Source organism: Lycorma delicatula, chromosome 4, assembly GCF_047948215.1.
Source record: "Lycorma delicatula isolate Av1 chromosome 4, ASM4794821v1, whole genome shotgun sequence".
Classification (NCBI taxonomy): domain Eukaryota; kingdom Metazoa; phylum Arthropoda; class Insecta; order Hemiptera; family Fulgoridae; genus Lycorma; species Lycorma delicatula.
This window is the reverse complement of record NC_134458.1, coordinates 38,396,943-38,415,955: the sequence shown is the minus strand read 5'-3', so window position 1 is coordinate 38,415,955 and position 19,013 is coordinate 38,396,943.

Sequence of the window (19,013 nt, the reverse complement as noted above, 5' to 3'; positions counted from 1 at the left end):
CCCGGTAGTTGAGACATTTAAAAAGGCGAAGGGCAAACCTGGCAGTTCTGTCCCGCTGGCTAAAGTAGTCCAGGAGGAACTGGACTACTTGTTAGACTTCTTGGCACTTCCCGGCGGCGTTAGCGTACGGACGAGGAAGACGATTCTTCCCCGCCTGGCTAAGGTTAGGAAGGCTTTTACGGCGGTATGTGAGGGCTTCGAAGCTTTGGCCTCTAAACCCAAGGAGGTGAAAGCGGTGCCCAAAGGTGGTCCAAGCCCCAGCGCAGTCCAGGCGCTATACTGATGTGCTCAAGACCAAGCGTGAGGCCAGCAAGGCGGCTAAGAAGCCGGAGGTTTCATTCGTAAACAAGGTAGAGGGCTCGAAGACCACGAGCCAAGACTTGAAGCGTGATTTCCGGGCAGCCCTTCGTAGTGACCGGAATTACCTAAAGATCAGGGACATCAAGGAGACCAGCAAAGGGCTGGTAGTTATCGCAGAGAACAAGGAAACGGTCCAAATCATCAAGGAGTCTCCGGCAGTCAAGAAGCTTGAGGTCAAGGTAGACCCCAAGCGTTTGAGAAGACCCCGTATCATAGTGTATGACATAGAACGGAGCCTCTCCGATGAGATTCTGTCTCTCATCCGAGAGCAAAACACCGACTTGGACGAGGCTGCGTTTAATGATCAGTGTAGGCTCATCTTTAAGATTGGCAAGCGTGATGCCCCACGGTATCACGGTGTGTTCGAGTTAGGGGCTGGTCTCCGTCAGAAGTTCGTGTCGGAGGGACAAATCTTCGTTGACTTCGCATCCTGTCGCGTCAAGGAATATCTTGATGTGCAGCAATGCTCTAAGTGTTATAGGTTTGGCCACAAGGCCAAGTTCTGTAAGTATGCGTCGGTCTGCGCACATTGTGGTGAGGAGGGCCATAAGTGTGACGACTGTCCGCAAAAGAAAGAGGCTCCGTCTTGCGTAAACTGTAAAAGGTTGCGCAAAAGTCATAGGCACTCTGTTAATAGTAAGGAGTGTGGATGCTACTTGAGAGTGGTTGAGATGTATTTCAACCCTCTCGATAGTAAGGTTCGGTCAACTTAATGCCCAGGGAGCCCATGCAGTCCAAGTTGAGCTAGGTGAGGTTGTTGAGAAACGGAGCCTCGATGTTTTTCTTCTACAGCACCCGTATGTGGTTAAGGGTGATCTGCCAGGAATAAGTTTTTCGTTGCTGACAGCAAATCCGCCGTACTGTGTAGGAAGTCGATAGATAGTGTCTTCCTACGGCAGGTCTCTGAAACGCATTACGTCGTTGTTAAGCTTGCCGTGAATGGTTTGGACCTTGTTGTAGTTAGTTCGTACTTTCAGTACAGAGATCCCACTGAACAGCACTTGGAAAGATGGGGTTAAATTTTTAGGTTGGTAGCGGGTCGTCCTATTCTTATAGGAGTTGATGCGAACGCCAAATCGCCTCTTTGGCACAAAGGTATCACGGATGAAGGCGGTGAATTGGTCGAAGGTTTCATCGCGCAGCACTTTTTAGAGGTTTTCAATATAGCGGGAGAGTTGGCTACCTACGCCGGCATGATTAATGGACGTAGGGCTTTCCATGGTACCAACATTGATGTTACCAGTGACAAGAATATCCCTCGTAGAATTCAGAACTGGTTGTATTTCTTCAAATACAACCAGTTCTGAATTCCAGTATGGTAGCGAATTCCAGTATGGAATTCCAGTATGGTAGCGCGAGCGATCATCGGCTAATAGTTTTTTACATAGTGAGAAGGCTGCGCAGTGTCTATAGGGGTTCTCCCTATAGAGTTCCTAGACAGGGACTCTTCCTACACAAAAAAGCGGACTGGCCTAAACTTTCTAATTTTCTTGCGCCCAAGCTTCGGATGTTTACTCGGAGCTTGGATGAGCTCCCGTTAGAAGACCTGACAGAGGGTCTTTCTTCGGCGGTTATCGAAGCAGCCGATTAACCATTCCCCGAGGTACAGGTCGATAGAGAGTAGCTGGTTGGTGGACTCGGGACTTGACTGCGATGAAACAGACTGTGAACCGGCTCAGGAAAGCCGCACAACGTGAGAGCGACCCTGAACGGCGTGCAGCTCTGCTTGCAGACTATCGCCGAACAAGGACCGAGCACTTTCATACGATTAGGTCTTCTAAGTGACATTCCTGACGCTCTTTTGTGAAAGAGTAGGGAAATAAGGACCCATGGGGTGTAGTTTATAGAGTTCTCGGGCATAAGAAGAAAAATGACGTTCTTCTGTCGGCTCTCTCGTCACAGGAGGGCGTTGTAATAGATAAGAATCGTGTTCTCAGTCTTCTGATGAACGATCTACTTCCAGATAATACTGAGGTTGGTTAAATCTGGTATCATCGCCGAGTCCGAAGAGAAGTCGTAAGTTTTGGTTCTGAGATTCAGTCTTCTGAGAACACCGAGACGGAAGTTCATCAAGTAATCTGCAGTCTAGCTAGGAACAAAGTCCCCGGACATAATTGTATCACGGTAGAGCTCCTTATTCGCACATTGCCCATAATCACTGGTTCCCTTACTAGCGTTTTCAATAGAATGTTCTTCGGTGGATATTTTCCAGTTTGTTGGAAACATGGTGTATTGAAGTTACTTTTCAAAGGTGGCGAGAAGGATCCCACCGTAAGCTCATCTTACCGGCCTCTGACACTCTTGCCTGTAATAGCTAAGGTCTTCGAGAAATTCTTGTACCTCAATAAATAGTAGGTTAATTTCCGATCATTTGTTAATGGACGACCAGTATGGTTTTTGCCCGGCAAGGGCACAGAGGACGCAATTCTCAAGGTATTATACATAGCATCGTCTAGTGTTTGCATAAATGTTATTGATGTCTTGGTTTGTCTGACCGCTAGTATCTACTAGGTCATTTAGCGTTATCCAGGGTGCACCACGTGGAGGCGAACTAGCTTTACACCCAAAAATGAAACTTCAAAAATTCTAATTGGGAAAGGTTTTCTAGGAATCTTGATAAATACCTAGGCTGGATACCACCAATCAGCAAAAACTATAGCACATTTATTGGAGCAGAAACAAGTATCTCTAAGAAGTGCATCCCCAGAGGGTTTTGGAGAGAATATGTCCCAGGGTGGTCCCAAAATAGGGAAGCTGCACCACTACGGCTGGACGTATGCTGTGTAGTACCGCTGTACTACAGCTACGTACGTTATCCCACGAAAACTTCGAGTCGTTCAACATGTTATTAAGGAGACGAGCTGTTAATTTGCATGGGATTACACGGAGGACCTTACAAATCATGCCTTCTCTCCAAACAGTGTTGTAAGCGGCTGATAAATCAATGAATTCTTTATAAAGGTGCCTGTGAGGCCATAATGTTGTACGCTGCGCCCGTCTGGACTCATCGTATGCAATTTCAGTGTCATAGGGATATTTTATTGCGAGCCCAGCGTCTTGTATTGTTAGCTGTTGTCGGGAGCTACAGAACTGTCTCGCAAGAGTCTCTGTAATCGCTGGCAATAAACCAGTAGATATTCTGGATACGGAACGTAGCAAGAGGTTTGTGTCGAAGAAGGAAGGCTTTCTACTCCCAAGGCGTATGCAAGAAATTGAAGACCAAGGTTTTGATTCTTGGCAAGTTAGGTGTAACGAATCTTCTACTGGTCGACGTACACATGGTATATTCCAGGATTTTAGAAAATTAAAAGCGGTTAAGTGGGTTTCCTCCAATCGGAACATAGCACAATTTCTATCGGGACATGGTGCATTTAGGAACAGTTTGCTTAGGTTTGGATTGGCCGATTCGGGCCTTTGCCCGGATTGTGGAGTTGATGACACTGCGGACCATGTCTTTTATGTCCGCAGAAAGCCGAGGCTCCATCCTGTGTCACTGTAAAAGGTTGCACAAAAACTGCAAACACCGGTCAACAGTAAGGACTGTGGCTGTTATTTACGAGCGGTAGAATTGTACTTCAATTCCTTGGATAATTAGGACCCCTTATTTGAATTCTTGATATCTGTACGTAGTGTTAGGTGAATAGGTGTTGTGAGTCTCGGTGTTGCTTTTTGCAGCGCCCATTTATAATTGTGTGATCTACCAGGTCATGCGGTTTCAGTTTCTTCGTAACATATTGTGATCCATCTGCTCTTCGATGCAGAGGGCTTTTGATCTTAGGTTCTACGCGAATCGCTTCTTTGGCAAAAGTTAGGTGATGAATTTTACGGGCACTTTTATGGGCTGTTGACCCTGTTGTCAGGGACGCTTCTGCATCGGAATCAGATGGATCTTAACCTTAAGTTCCGTTGGTCTCACTCTTTGACTGAGGGCTGTTTATGTAGCGATAGGGGACCTAGTAGTTTTACTAGGTTTTCACTGCGGTTTTCACTGCTGTAATCCTTCATAAATGATTACTTGACTAGCTTACTTCGCCTCATACCCTGCACTGGCGATTGCGGGTTCATTTTAGTATTAGTATCCCGGGTGGCTAGGGTTCTGCCCGGCAGTTGATTGGCCGGAGGTAGGAGTGATTGGCAACGTGCCCCGGTTAGATAATCAAGTTTCAACGGGGTTCGTGCTCGGGAGTGTTTTCTCACTCTCCCGGGTACGGTTACTGATTTTAGCATGGCAGTTTTTGGTTGAATTGGTGTGCACTATTAAGGGGCAATTAACGAACCGTAATTGCGATCAACGTTTTAGATTATCCAAGCGGGCCTCAAAATTGGAGCTGAAGTGAGAGACTAGAGGTTATAATCAGTTCTCGGACGGACCAGACCTGAGGTCCTCTGGGATTATGTTTTTGGTTTGTTTGTACTGCAATAACCAAATTTATTATCGCTATCGTAGCAATTGGCGTTGTATCGAATAACTGGTTCTGTAGTGGCATATTTTAGGTGGCAGCAAAGTTAGTCTTCATGCTTCCGCGAGTTTGGTAGAGCAGAGTAATTCCAGGAGGCTACGTGGTAGTGTTAACAGGTGTCCGGTGCCTTCGGAAAAGGCTATGACAGGGCGGAATTTACTGATGGGAATGTCTTTCGAGGTATTCGCATCAATGGCACCGAGGCCGGCTAATGACTGTGGAATGTGATCAGTTCAAGGGCTAGAAGATGTCCTCCGATTAAACTAATAATGGCTAGGAACGGAGGGGTTGGTGTGGCAACCGGATATGTCACAAGGAGGGTGTTCTTCTCCCTCAGGGGGAAATTTAGATGTACTTGAATATGGATTTGAAATATTATAAATAAAAAAAAGAAAAAGAAAGGCAGCAGGAATCTGAAATGTAAGCGTGGAAAACTTAAATGAACAGATAGCGAAAAATGAAAAAGATCGGGAGATCTTTCAAATAATAATCAGTTAATTTATTTTTAAATGGTAACAGAAACATAGTCTGAAGTTTTTTCTCATGTTCTACGATTACTTTCATGCAAGTAATCGTGTCGTCTGATCGGATAGAGTTGGTATTGTTATTTTTTTGGGAATAAATTACAACGATCTTTTTTACACTTTAAACCTAATGCAAGTGCACATTAAAGTGAACGACTGAAAGTACTGATGTAAACTTTTAATCTGCTAAACGTAGGTCTGGACCGTTCACATTTAACGGTGCCAAATATATTTTTAGACTTAGAACCCTAAAAAGAAAAGTGGAATATAAAGCTACTCCGATAATTCTCTCATTATTTTTAAATCTCTAATATAACTCGGAAATTTCACAGTAATACCTCGTGTAGAAACTAAAAAGGAAGGTACATAAATAGAGGAAAATGTATTTTTTTGGAAAAAGAGTTTAACGCTTCAGGAAAAATAATTTTTAATATAATTCTTTTGCAAAGACCGAGTGCTCTCGCTCATCTACTTTTATTTTTTTTCTCGTTAAATTATTTTCCATTTTGCGGTACTCGACCTGAATCGGTTATTAACGAGCGGCTACTCGGTGACCGATCGGCGACTGCCTGAATAAAATGTGACCTATTTGATTATGAATGTCAAGTTATATGATAAAATCGAAACAAATTTTTTGTATAACTTTGGATGAAAGATGATAAAATGATCTTTCATTTATAAATATTACAAAAAGAAACGGCACATCGGTTAACTAGTCGCGCCTGGCAGGTTTCGATTCGATCACCCGTGTGCTATCTACTCGATAATTAAAATCAAAGTCGATGATGATATGGACGGTATCGTTTGGACATTTGATTAAATGAGATCACATGTAATGGCATCTTATTTTAATATTCGGATCAGAAGCTCTAAACCTATTATTATCCCTACTCGAGCAAATTAGTTAATTTTAATTATTTTGTAGATTAAAAATCGAAATGTATATCATTTTTTTTCGTGAGTTTAATTCTGATTATTCTATATCGGCGATAAAAATTTCACATCTAAACGGTGTTTCGGAACGAGCCAAGTGGAATATTTTTAACTTACTAATCGACAAGGATCAGGATTGCGTTCGGCGGCTAACGAATAGTGTAGGGGTAATAAGGTGTTACATTTTTCTTGTGTCACATATTTCACCTTTCTGGTAATATTATTAAAGTAACCGATCCGAGGCTATTACAGGTGATTGAAGTACGTGCGATCAGATCGTAATCGTATTATTGGTCGTAGTAACTACTTTAGTTAAAACCATTACTATAACTCTGATAGACAAAAAAAAAAAACATTTTTTTGATGTTTCTCTAAGTGTGATACCATTTCTTGAATTGCTTTTTTGCGTTCATTACAGATCTGTAAATACAATTTAAATTCTACCGCCCTTAGTTTTAAATAAATTACGCTTAAAAACAAATTAAGGGAAAATATAGTTAAAATCTGTAAAATTTATGATTTTGCATGGCCATACCTGTGTTAGTATGATTTCGCTGATTTTTTTTTTATAAATAGCTTCAGGCACATCCCGAATTAATTTCCAGCAGTAATCGGCTAGCATGTTAGTATTCCATTTTCCTTTATAGCGGCTTTCCATCACCGAAATGTCTTCGTGGAAACGTTCACCGTGTTCGTCACTTACGTTTCCGAGGTTGTCCGGGAAAAAATCCAGATCTGAGTGGAGGAAATGTATTTTCGAAGACATATAAACATCCCATAGCTATGTATGAAGTAAGAAGTTGATTAACAATATCGTGATAATTTTCGGATTTTTGTTTGCCGAGAAAATCTTTGCAAACGTCTTTTAATGAAGCCCAAGCTGCACTTTCTACATTATTTAACATCGAGTTAAGTACATCATCTTTGACGAATCCTCTTACTTGAGGACCAACAAATATTCCTTTTTTAATTTTTTTTTTTACTTATATTCGGAAATTTCTGCCTGATGTACAAAAATCCGGGACTAGCCTTCATTTTTTTTACAGAATTTTTCATTAGTTCTAGCTTGATATGGAAAGGGGGTAAGAATAGTTTTTTGGATTCAACTAAGAGCTCATGAATAATATTTTTCCCATTTGGAGTTAAGTTGTCTCGTTTCTTCCACTCTTTGGTAACGATGTTTATTGTTACCAAAGAGGCTTACTGAAAGATAATTCAAACTCAAAATAATTGTTGTCTTCTTCAGTACTGCCCGATTCTTCATCGCTGCTTTCGAAACATAAATTCACTGGAACTGGAATAATTTCACTGTGAGGTACAGGCCTGATTACAGATTGCAATGAAATATTTTACAGTATGTTTAGATTTTTAAAAAATTCCAGATACACTTGTTAAACAAACGTAACAATCGGTTACATGATCCTTTGGTTCACGCCAAACCATAGCTACGCCAAATGGCAAAGCCTTCCGTGCACCTTTCAGCCATCCTCTTGAATATACCTCTTAATATACTTCTTAATATATCCTATTTTATATAGAAAAATTAGTGCATATTATATGAGGAGCCCACGTCTTATCCTGATCACCAATTTTACACTGAAAGTACAAACGATATGCTTTTTTAATTAAAGGTGTAATATTTTTTCTATTTGATTTTACGATAAACTCACCACATACATAACAATAGGCATCCATATCATTTACACAATTTTGAGGCATTATGACTCTGCACTGTTAACAAACGTAAGACAGCAATAAGACTGAACGAGATTAATTCATTCCAGTGCTTAATAGAAACAACACAGCTGTGTTTTCAGCTCTATGTTTTGACTTGCACAGACATAATTAATCTTGTCCATGAAGGCTCACTCTTCAATATTAGATTTGATGTCGTAATATGCGACTATGATATGATTTAATTCTTTGTCTAGTATTGTTTATTTATAGTTTACAAATTACGTTAACGAAGTTAAACAATAAAAAATGAACTAACAAAATACAATATAGGAGCTTAAAGTGATAACTATACGTCGAAAAATAAAAAAAAATTTTAATTAAAATTTAAAAATTTTTCAAAAATGGTGGGTGATAGAAAAGAGTTCATATTCGTTTTGAGCATTAAAAAACAGATTAAACTCATGTATCACATGTTAGGAAACAAAAATTATGTTTATCAGTGTAAATGATGATTAGTATTATTCAATACGTACTTTATTTGTTTTACCTAATAAAATAAATATTGCTTTTTAAATACATTTGATAAATACATAAAAAAACGGTGTTAATAGTCAATAAGATTAAATAGGGAAATACATAGAAAATTTAATTTATGAGTGTGCACACTCACTCGTTGAAGATGTACGGTAGTTTACCTGAAATAAATAGTACTGATATAAAACGAGAGCCAGTCGTTTATCACGCGTACAAAAATTGTGCCAGAGTGATGGGTTACTGTCAGTCGATTTATCGCACGTATTTAGTGGCGCAATTGATTTTTTTATTTTTGAAGTAATAAAAATGTTATGTACGTTCTGAAATGTTTCTGTTAACATAATTTCTTTTATACCTAACGATAACTATCGATACGTTACGATAAAGTGTATTCATTTTTTTCTTATTAAAATATTTAATCGTTCGAAAATAAATTATGACAAGAAAGATTTAGGCGGTTAATATTTCACTAATTATATTCCGTAAGCTGTATTTAAGAAAAGTTAATGTTGATTGTTATAGGATTGTCTAATTGCGATGGAATTATTCAAGATGGGAAAGGGTCACCGACAGGGAAAATCTTCTAAACTCCAAAATTAACATTTTTAGAAGAGATTTAATTATGCGATTTCCACATATTCTCCAGCAGCGCCGGTTAAAAAATTTCTTAGGGTCGCTGAATAAGAACAGCGAAGAGAGACAACGTCGATTCAAAGCTGAAAAAACTCATTACGTGTGACAGTAGTTAGCGTTTGGTTGTTCCAATTTTAACTTCAACAGTATATCTGAACATTAATACGATCAAGAAAGCCGTTTTAAATTGAAATAAAAGGCGCATGTTTCGCTATTTAGATAAAGTTGAAATGAATAAGACGTATATAAATATTTAGTACAAAAGCTGTTGATCGAACTTTTTTAAGACGAATGGAACACATAGAGGCGGGCCGATTTGTAGAAAATACAGTTAAATCCATATAATTTGACCTCAAATTAATTTTTTTCTTCATCACTGTAGTTAAAATTGCAAAAATATGTAATTGGATACAATTACAGTTCCTATAAGTTTCCAAAGACAGTATTACAAAGACACATTATTATATACTATACTAAACTGCCCATGTTCATCCGGTATCTTAGGACAAATGGATTTTAATCCTTTTTTACTGTCGATATTGTACGTTTTAAGCTGCCATTTTTAGCGTGATGTAAATTACGCCAACAATTTAATTTAAACATCGATAATTACCGGTTTTTTTCTTTTATTTCCCAGTTTTTTTCGGTATATTTAATTTTTTTTTATTCTAATTTTATATAGGCCTACATATTTTTATATTTATGCACTGTATTATGTTTTATTATCTACTACTTTCTTCTGTCTTATTTATAGTATTTTTAAAATGAAATATTAAATCTATTATTATTTACTGCGTATTAATTTTATGAAATATCTCGGTATTTTTCCTCTTTCGTTTTTATTTATTAAGAGTATAATGTAGAGAGTTATTTATAAATTGTCATTCTGTTGGCAGGTGACGCCTGATAGAATGTAGACTGTTTATTTCAAATAAACAGTTTAAATCGACTTTTATTATCATTATTTTTATAGTTTTGTTGTTGAAAGAGATAATTTCAATTTTTTTGGTGGTATTTTGGGGTTTCCGCTACTTAGATATTTATTTGGTGTAACTTTATCGTTATATTATAGTTTATTATGTTCATAGTATATTATGTTCACTATGGCCTGGTTTGTGGTTTTGTAATTGTTTTAGGGCTTCTGAAATATTTTATTAGTCTTATTTCATATTAATTTGCCTAGATAGCCTGACCGGGTTTCTAGACTAGTTTGGTGGGTAGTTCAAACTCCCTTTGAACTGCACACCGGGGGTGAAACCAATATTTCTACATTTCTATTGTGTTTTATTGTATATTTGTTTGTTTTTATTGTTTAGTGTTACTTCAGCTTCTGACATTTATTTATTATTAAGTTAGCTGTTATTTGTTTTTTTTTTTTTAATAGCTGTTGATAGCAACCATCTATTATTTGTCCGTAGCTTGCTATTGGTCAACTTCATCAGTGTATGTGCTTGTTGTTGGCCAATTGTTTTTATGTGTTTATGTTTATAATTTGTAAACAAACACTGTTTTTGTTAATTTTGTGTTTAATGTTAATTAACACTGTTTTGGATACTATTTTTGTTGTGTTTATGATTACAGAAATGTCTGAAACTGAAGGAAAAAAGGGTAAGTCCAAGCGGGCTAAAGTTCGCGAGGAGATTACGGAAATGAGTGAGGTTAGGTTCATCCTCTTCTGGGGATGAGGGGTCGCGAGCAGGTGCTTCCAGTTCTTCGCTGGCTGGAAAGAATAAAGATCAATTAATGATTGATAAGTTTTCTAAAGGTAATGGGAGGGCTGGAGATTCAGTCCCGTTAGTACGGGGGTTTGAAGAGAAATACGACTTCTTAATTCAATTTTTGGAAGTACTAAGGCTAATGCGCGAGGTAAAATTCTCCCTAAGATCAGGGAACTCAAACCCATTGTTGAGGCCTTGGCTCAAGGCTATGAAAAATTGGCTATTAGACCTGAGGTGAGAGAGGTTGTGAGGGAGATAGTTTCCGCCCCTCCCGTGGTTCCGCAGTAGGGGTTGCCTCAACGTAAACGATACTTAAAGGTGCTGAAAGAGAGGCGGGAGGCTAGTCTGTTCCATAAGCAGCCAGAGGTTGTGTGTTCGTCAACCTAAAGGATGGGGCAACTAATAAGGAGACGAAGGAAAAACTAAACAACTAAGGAGATGAAGGACGAGTTTCAGGTCGTCCTTCGACAAAAGAGGGAGAATCTGAGAACTCGTAATATTAGAGAGATGAAAAAGGGTTTAGTCGTCATTGCTGACGATACGGAAAATGTGCTGGTCATCTTTGACTGTTTTAAAGTCGGAAGGTCCAACATGAAATTTGACCCTAAAGGCAAGAGGTGTCCTAAAGTGATTGTATATGATATAGATCGACGGCTGTCTGAGGACGAATTGATGGCTCTCATTAGAGAGTAAAATACTCAGATGGATGAGGCTACATTGAAGTCTGAGTATCGATTATTATTTAAATCGGTAGGCGCGTGGCAGAACGCTACCATGGGAATTTTGAGGTTAGTCCTAAACGTTTCAACAGCTTCACTGCGGAGGACAGGTTGTTTGTAGACTTCTCTTCGTGTAAGATCAAGAAGTATTTAGATGTTCAGCGCTGTTTTAAGTACTGCAGGTTTGGTCACAGAGCTAAGTTCTGTAAACATCCTGCAGTTTGCGCTCATTGTGGAGCGGACACATGCGTGAAGAGTGTCCAAAGAAGTCGGAGGGTTCGACTTGTCATTATCATCATATCGTTGTCCGTGTGAATGTTCAGAACTTGCATTTGTACGTTGCTAGTTTATATTTCCAGTATTGAGATCCTACTAATTGTAATCTTGAGGTCTGGGATAAAATCCTACTATTCTCTGGTATTGGTCCAATCCTTATATGTGGCGTGGATGTGAATTCTAAGTCACTCTTATGGCATAGCGGTCTCACCGATGACGGCGGTAAATTAATAGAGGGCTTTTTAGTCCAGCATGATCTACAGGTATATAAAGTACCTGGTGAGTTGCCCACCTACGTAGGTTTGGTAGATGGGTGTCGATTGTTTGGTGGAACGAACATCGATGTTACTGTTGCTAGGTTTATCCCTGCTAATGTTTGTAATTGGAAGGTAGTTAATGACTGCTCGAGTGATCTTCGATTGATTGTCTATGAGATTGCTGGTTGCTTGAGAGAGCGCTACCGATGTAACGTCCCGGTTCAGCAGGGTCGTCTCCTGCACAGGCGTGCGGACTGGAAGAAATTTGTTGATTTTCTTTCGACAAGGCTTCGAGTTTTGGATCGGAGTCTGGATGTCTTTGATTTGGAAGATCTGGCATTTGGTTTGTCGGCAGATTTTCTTGATGCCGCGGAGAATTCAATTCCCCGAAGTTCCGGCCGAAAGAGGATTGCATCATGGTGGAATAAGGAACTGTTCGGCATGAAGGGGGCTGTTTGTCGTTTGCGGAGAGCTTTTCAACGTGATGGTGATCCGGAACGACGGGCAGTCCTTGTTGGTGAATACAGAAATCTGAGATCTCATTTCTTTCATAAAATTCGGACTGCGAAAAGGGACTCCTAGCGTTCCTTTGTTCAAAAGAAGGGGAACAGGGATCCCTGGGGCGTAGTATATAGTAGTAACATATATATATAGTATATATGTTTCTTGGGAAACATACGACGAAAGGACGTTCTTCGATCTGCTCTCTCGACCAGGTTTGGTGTAATTTCGGATACTTCTGAATTTTACAAAAATTAATAGTCGATTTACTACCTGATGAAAGCTGGAGAGACCGCATACCATCTGCAGGTGCGGCGAGAGGTTGCTCAGTTCCGCGGGAGTGCAGTGTTCTTAGAGATTACCGAAGCTGAGGTGCGTCAAACTATCTGTAGTTTAGGTAGGGGAAATGCCCCAGGCTTTGATGGAATTACAGCGGAGCTTCTTGTTCGCTCGGTTGGGATGAGTGTGAGAGTTGTCATACGAAGTTTTAATAAATTGTTGCTTGGTGGATACTTCCCTGTGTGTTGGAAGAAGGGGATTGTAAAATTGTTGTTTAAAGGTGACGACTAGGATCCCGCTGTTACTTCTTCGTATAGGTCCTTGACGTTGCTTCCGGTTATTGGCAAGGTTTTTGAAAAGTTTCTGTATATGCGTGTAAATGAGAGGTTAACCTCGCAAAGACTGTTGATGGAGAATCAGGACGGGTTTCGTCCCAGAAAGGGTATTCAGAACGCCATACTCCGTGTGATGATTGTGGTAACGACTAGTGAGACGAAATATGTCCTGGGGATTTTCCTGGACATTTCCGGAGAATTTAATAATTTATGATGGCCTTCTGCTGTTTACCAACTCCAAAAAAGAGAATTTTTTGTAAGTGAATTGCAAGTTATGCAAGTTACTTCAGTCATCGGGATATGCTGCTCCGCGAAGCCAGCCATGTGGTTGGCAAAACGCTGTCTAAGGGATGTCCCCAGGGCAGCATTTTGGGTCCTTTATTTTGGATGGTGGATTTTGATTCTCTCCTGCGGATGAGGTTACCCAGCGGGTGTTGCATCGTGGCTTATGCTGATGATGGGCTCCTGCTGGTCGAAGGAAGCTCGTGGAGGGAGGTTGAAATTCGAGCCACTCAAGCTTGCAGGGTGCTTGAGCTGTGGGGTATCAATACAAGATGACGTTTAGTCTGGAAAAGACCACAATGGTGCTCCTGAAAGGCCGTTTGGCCGTGAGTCGGCGAGTCCGTGTTTCGATGACAGGCCAGCGTATAAAGTATTTTCAGGTGCAAGTACCACGGGGTGTTTCTTGATGAGAAACTGCAATTTAAAAAGCACCTTCAATACGTTCCGGAGAAGGCCAGCAATGACTTCTTCGGTATTCGACGTATGGTATCCTGATTGGGGTCTTAATTTTAAGACCATGAGTATTCTGTATAAAGGCGTGTGCAAGACTATTATGCTACTCGCGGCGCCTGTTTGGGCGAATAGGCTAAAACATAAAAGTTATCGGGACATATTATTAATGGCTCAACACCTTTTTTCCCCCTACATTCCTGGGCTGGACATCCACTTAAGTATACTAGGCCCAGGAACGTGTCCATTAGATTCTAAGGGAGCGTCCCCACCCACCGGTTTTACACCCGGCACGGTAGGTCAACCCCCCCTGGTTCAGGATCTTTTAATGCCTGCCTCTAATCCCCGGCAGAAGAAGATGAGGTCCGGCTATGCCGTCCCCCCCCATCGGGAACCGAGTCTCGGTCTTTATGCCTTGCCTCTAACCGGCAGCGCCGGCCCCGAAAGCGCCGTAACGCCCCAGAAACCAACACTACCGGCCGGGTCTCGGTCTTAACATAGTCCCATACACACATTCCACAGGCGTCCCCATCCCAGCACAGAAACCCGCATACCTAAGCATACGGGCCCTCCGAGGCAGGGCTCTCCTCCCGTCCCACTCTTACGTACCTACAAACCCTGGCGTCTAGACTCTTCCTCTTTGATTCTTAGTATGGTTCTTGCAAAATTTGCAAACATTCCCAATTTGTTTCATTCATCAGCAGCCATTCAACCAAATTTTCAACTGTTATATTATTAACATCCATTTCATTCCTATATTGAGCCCATTTTTGACATACAAACATTGTAAATGCATGTGGGCGATGTTCTTATACCAAATCTGTGTAAATAGAAGCCGAAAGAGCCGTGCCCGGTCATAAGCTGCGTTGTGTAATAGTCCATATTTTCTCTCTAACCAGGCATCCAATTCCGGAATCAGGCGCCTTGTCCACGCACCAACCGATAAGACAGACCAATCCACCTTCCAGTTATTCCTCATCACTTCTTCAGCTTCAGTTTTAGTAAATCCTGCTGCTCTCAATTTTCGACCCTTGATTTGAAGCTCGATTGGCGGTACAGACGCCAGGACACATAGCGCGTCGTATGATAGAGTGCGGTATCCCGCCACCAACCCCAGTAGCGCAATACAGTGCACACTTCGTAGTTTCTGGCTGTTTCTCTGGATGTTTATTGCTTCCGACCATACCGGGGCTGCATACAGCGCCGATGATATCATAACGGAGGTAATCAATCTCCTAACTGAAGCTCTTGGGATATTATGATTCGAGAACAGTCCCCTTATCGCTCTGATAGTAGGCCCTACACGCTTGCATATGATGTCAATATGTGCGCTAAATTTTAAACTCTTGTCGAGCATCACTCCCAAGTATTTGGTGCACCTCACTTTGGTGATATCCTCCCCACGGATCGCAATATTGATACCGCGAACTCTTATTCTTCCCGTAAAGAAGATACACCTACACTTAGCGGGGGACACCTCTAACTTATTACTCGCGAGCCATTCATCTATTACTCTAAGAGACTGATTGGCTTTCGTCTCAACAATATCTAATTCACGGTCCTCCACGAGAACTGCTACATCAGTTGTAGCAGTTGTTCCTACAATTGTTACGCCTTCCGGATAATTCAGTCTAAATATTTGATCGTAGAAAATGTTCCAAAGCAGGGGTCCCAACACTGACCCCTGCGGAACACCTCCGAATATCTGAAATCTTTCTGTTCCCTCTATCGACCTGATTTCTGTCCATCTATCATTAAGGTAGCAGTTAATTTGATTAATTAAATACGTGCTAATGTGCATCCTTTTCAGCGCCTCTACAATCGCGGGCCATAGAACAGAACCAAACGCGTTTTTTATATCCAACTGAATCATCAATGGAAATTTCCTTGTACGCCAGGTGCCCTCACGAACTCCTGCTGCCCAATTTATCACCCTATTGATCGCATCAATTGTTGAGCGGCCTCTGCGAAACCCATATTGTTCTCCGTGTAGACTTTTTTTTTGGTCTAATTCATCCTGCAACCTAAACACTATAACTCTCTCTACTACTTTTCCCATATTATTTATCAGAATAATAGGACGGTATTCGCTAAGACCAGCAGTGGCACTCGGTTTAAGCAAAAAGACCGTTCGGGCTGATTTCCAGCAATCTGGGAAAACACAGTTCTGTAGCCCATAACTTGCAACATCAGTTATCTCCCACGGGATCACTTCGATAAGACCTTTGATGATCACTGCCGGAATCCCATCCGGGCCCGGACTCTTCTTATTTTTTAATTTCTTAACTGCATTAGACACTTCTTCCTGCGTAAACCTGCCGCGATCACATACAATTTCCTCCCGATTCCCGGTTTCCTCCCGTGGGAACAGTATACTCATCTGCTGTGCCACCATGTCCTTGTTTAGTATAGGCATACATCTACCAAGACGTTTGGCTACTATCTGGAATGCCTGCCCCCAGGGGTCGGCATCCAGTTCACAGCACAGATCCATCCATTTCTGCCTTTTTGCCTGTTTGATGAGATAGTTCAGACGTTTACGTGCCATCCTGTATTCTTCAGTAGCTAGTCTACTCTCAGCCTCCATACCTATACGAGCTCGCAATCTTTGGGCCTTCCTTTTACATCTCTGTAACTGATCCCTTTGTTCTGCGATCTCCTGCGTCCACCAATATACAGGGTGGTGCTTGGCAGCTCTGTGTGGCACCCTGGCGATCTCTTCAATGATGATATGTTGAAACATATCTGGATTAACCGGCCCACGTTCTACAATTTACGTGCAAATCTTATTACCACCATTTGGATTCTCCTGTTTGTTAGTCTACGAGTGAGATTCTGTGGCATCATCATAGTATGATGATCACTGATCACTAAGGAGACCGCCAGATGATCACTGCCAGTCTCTTCGTTCAATACGGCAAATGTAACCGAATCTGGGGCCGTTCTACTATCTATTATTGCCAAATCTATAATAGATTCATGACGCCTGGCCTTATATGTGGGCATGCCGTCGTTTATACATATTGTACCAGTAACTGCTAAGAATTCTTCCAGGACTCCTCCCCTAGCATTGGAGGATTCCGCTCCCGCGGCCGTTGTTCCGCAATTGAAGTCCCCCAAGATAACAACTCTTTTTGGGGACTGCATGACCATTCGCTGGAGTTGTAACATCCTGTCCTGGAACATCCCTGAAGAAACATTTGGGCTAATATAGACGCCGAATATTACTATATCATTCAGTTCGACTGCAAGCACCCCCTCAGCTCTGAGGTAGAGACCGTATCCTCTGTTACCTACGATCCTTCTGATCGCCACATCACCATTCATATCCGGAACCCATTGTGGTCTTGCTACCGAAAATACATGAGGCTCCATAGCCAATATAAAATCATAACTGCCATTAGTGGCGATTTCCTCTAGCAAATCATTAGATAAAAAGGCTCCTGTTATTATTTATCAGTAACAACCTAAGCATGTCTCTTAGAACAATCAGCACTACCCGTTCGATGTCCTAGACTTTTACAGTCAAGGCATTTTGAAGCCTCTCGACATTCTCTGATTATATATCCTGGTCCACCACAGTTTAGCATAGATTTGCTCGATCAGGACCTTTGCAGTGCCTACTACCGTGGCGCGTTCCCCAGCAGCGATAACAACGTTCGTGTTCTGTCCTAATATATGTCCGGCAATTGACCCAGCCAACCCTGAGTCTTGAGATCACCAATTTGGACGCACTCCTGTGTGTAGTGATAACAGTTCCTTGTATCTCCATAAGCACTTCTAAGCGAAGTAACTTGAAAAGTTTCATTTGTTCCTAAGGTCTTCTCTACTGCGTCTTTAACTTCCTGCTCCGAGGTATCACATACCAGATCTTTAATGTGGACCACAGTCCTGCGATCCCCCCTGGTTCTCAAGTCAACTTGTAGGTCCGCCGCACGGTCCCTCAACAATGATGTGAATTCTCCCGCCTTTTGATTACCCTTGATCCGGACTTCCAGTTCCTGGTTCCATCCTTTCCTTATAGAGAGTACGTCCTCAGCCTCATCCATACTAACCTTGTCTTTCATAGTCCTCAATAGGTCGGCATATGACTTGCCAGGCGCTTTGACAACGACTGTTTTACTGTCAGTCACCGGAGGCGTGCCCCTCCGCGCCGACGCCGATCTGGATCTCGCACGAGTTTGGTCTCCCAGATTGGGTAAGACCATCCTCGGCAAGATATATTACAATTTTCCTGATAATCGTACCCGCCCGACCAGGCGGAATAATGAACACCGAAGATTCTGATTTGTCCACTACTCTCCTCATCGCCTTGATGACGTGGGATGCCATTGTCCTGTCACCGTTGTCAGAATTATACAACACCATATATCTAGTGCCTCGTGTAGTTACTCTGTCATCCTCAAGGATAATTGAGTCCTGCATAACCATAGCGCCGGGACTCGCGCCGAAAAATTGACTATTCGGCCTTCGATTGGCAAGATCGACAAAATGACAACTGTCGTCTCCTACTTTAAGTGCACCGACCTGGGTCAACCTGTTCATAACCAGGTGGACCATCTCATTGTTAGCCTATCCAATAATTGCTTGTCTGTCAGGTCCATATCAAGTATATCAGACATTTCCTCTCTATATTGTCTGTCCGTCTGTGTCCCTTGAGTTGTTGTCTCCAGCTCTGAGGTTGCATCGTTAATGCGTTGAAGTTCTTTATACACTTCAGTTAATTCGCGTTCATGGGCCTTAAGCGCCGTAGCACTCGTCCTACCCAGATTCTGACGAAGCTGAGTAAGAGCATGCCCTAACTTATACGTTACCTCCTTAAGTGTGGGAGGGGCCTCATCTTCTTCAGACGAGCCGGCCCTTACGCGCTTGGCACCTCTAGCGTCGGGGGGCTTCCAAGCCTTCTTCTCCTGGCACCAGACGGCCCTGTAGCACTGGTATCCATCCCTTCTGCCGCTAGTTCAGGATGATCTTTCTTGGAAATGGTCACTTTCGAGGAACCGGCCCCTTGCGAGGACGTATCCTCTATAGGGAGTGACCCTCGTCGACGCATCATATGCAATTGCTTACACAAT